Source organism: Trichechus manatus, unplaced genomic scaffold, assembly GCF_000243295.1.
Source record: "Trichechus manatus latirostris isolate Lorelei unplaced genomic scaffold, TriManLat1.0 scaffold00311, whole genome shotgun sequence".
Classification (NCBI taxonomy): domain Eukaryota; kingdom Metazoa; phylum Chordata; class Mammalia; order Sirenia; family Trichechidae; genus Trichechus; species Trichechus manatus.
The window spans coordinates 968,630-970,891 of NW_004444247.1; positions in this window are offsets into that span (position 1 = coordinate 968,630).

Sequence of the window (2,262 nt, forward strand, 5' to 3'; positions counted from 1 at the left end):
AGAGTAGAACTGTTCCATAAGGTTTCCAAGGTTGGAAATCTTCACGGAAGCAGGCTACCGCATCTTTCTCCCACGGAACAGCTGGAACCACTGACTTTTCGGTTAGAAGCTGAGTGCTTTAACCACTAGGCAACCAGACCTCCGCCTCGAGGATAGAGAGAATAAATACCCATGAGTTCTCCAGCAGCTTCTCTACGTCATTATACCCACCTATATATACCTAGCTACACACACACACATACACACTCATGAAAGGGAGGGTGGACAGGTCCCACTCTTCCTTGAAGGGGTCATTATGTCTCTCAGTAATTATGGAGTCCAAGACTTTATCATGCTCCTGAGTTTCTTGAGCCCAAATCCAGTCTAGCTGGATTTCATATCTTTATTTCCTATTTTTATTCTCTTCCCTATAAATTCCAGCAGAAAAATTGACCTTACACAATCTTCCCTTCACTTCCTGATAAACCATTTCAGCTGCTGCTTGCCAGAAAAGCTAATTAATTAGAATTTGGAAGAATGCTGTGACAGAAGTACATTAAATCTCCATCTTCTTAAAATTCTACATCATTTTGTGCCCATTTTACTTATTCTGGCTTCAATTACCACCTGCAACCTGAAAGTTTTGAATTCTGTATCTCTAGTTAAGATCTTTCTTCTGAGTTCCTCAATAAGGAGTTATGTATGTCAACAGTACATGTCTACTTGACATGTGCCCCATTGACAGTTCCCATATATGATTTTGAATTCACTCCAATCTGACTTTTATCCCCATCATCCCACTGAAACCTAGAGTGAGCAATTCATCTTGTTTTCCTAGGAGCTGTTCCAGTTTTAGCACTAAAAGTCCTAAGTGAACTGGATGATCGGTCACCCTACTTATCAAAGTCATCAAAGATTTCCATCATGCTAATTCAATATTCAGTCCTCAACTTACTCAAACTCTGAGCAGATTCAGACATAGGTGTTCATTTCTTCCTTCTTTCAATACTTTGTTTCATGGTTTTGCTCCAACTTAGACGGCCACTGCTTATCATTGTCATTTTTGTCCCAAAGTTCTGACCTTGACCCTGTTTTTTATCTACACCCACTCTCTAAACTAACTTTTCCAATCCTGTGACTTTAAATACTGTCTTATGCTAATGATTCCCAAATTTCCAAACCTAAAGATATCCTGAGTTCCAGATTCATGTATTTAATTACTGACTTGACATCCTCACCCAGATGTTTAATAGGCAACTCAAACTGTTAATGTGACCAACCAAATCCATTGCCATCGAGTTGATTCCAACCCATAGTGACCCTATAGGACAGAGTAAAACTGCCCCCATAGGGTTTCCAAGGAGGAGCTGGTAGATTCGAACTGCTGACCTTTTGGTTAGCAGCTGTATCAATTAATCACTGTGCCACCAGGGCTCCAATGTGACCAACAGAGCTCTTGATTTTGCTAGCCTTCCATTCAGTTTCTAATGGCTCATTACCAGTTTCCCCAGTTCTTTAAGCCAAAGAGCTAGAAATTGTTTTACTTCCTGTGGTATCCGAATTCCAATCCATCAGTTCTGCCCATTCTACTTTCTAAGTGTAACCCAGATGTGAAAACTTTACACCAATTTCACAGGTGTCATGGATTGAATTGTATCCCTCAAAAATACGTGTCAACTTGGCTAGGCCATGATTCTCAGTATTGTGTGATTGTCCACCATTTTGTTATCTGATGTGATTTTCTTATATATTATAAATCCTGCCTCTATAATTTAATGAGGTAGGATTAGAGGTGTGGGGATATATGCTATTTAAACATGGCTGCACTATTGACAACTGCAGCCCCCACAGGCCTCTATGCTGTATACGACATGTTGGAGACTTGTCAGCGATAAAAAAGAGATTAGGCACGACTTGTTTTCCCAAACCTATTGTCCTGTTACTGATTGGCTTGTTTACCTGAATTCCTTCTCCCTTGCCCAAAACTTATTGTTACTCACCCAAAGCCCATTGTTCTGTTATTTGCTTCACTGCTTGCTGTATTGACTATAAATAAACTCCTGGGACTGAAGCTGGGGTTGACTCCTCAGAGTGACCCTCCTGGCCCCACTTCTCTGTAAGAGTTGTGTTTGGCTACTGTCTCGCTGCCCCGACAACCTTCGATACTGCGACATAGAGGCAGTTATGTTAATGAGGCAGGACTCAATCTACAAGATTAGGTTGTGTCTTAAGTAAATCTCTTTTGAGATATAAAAGAGAGAAGGGACCAGAGAGACCAGGGGA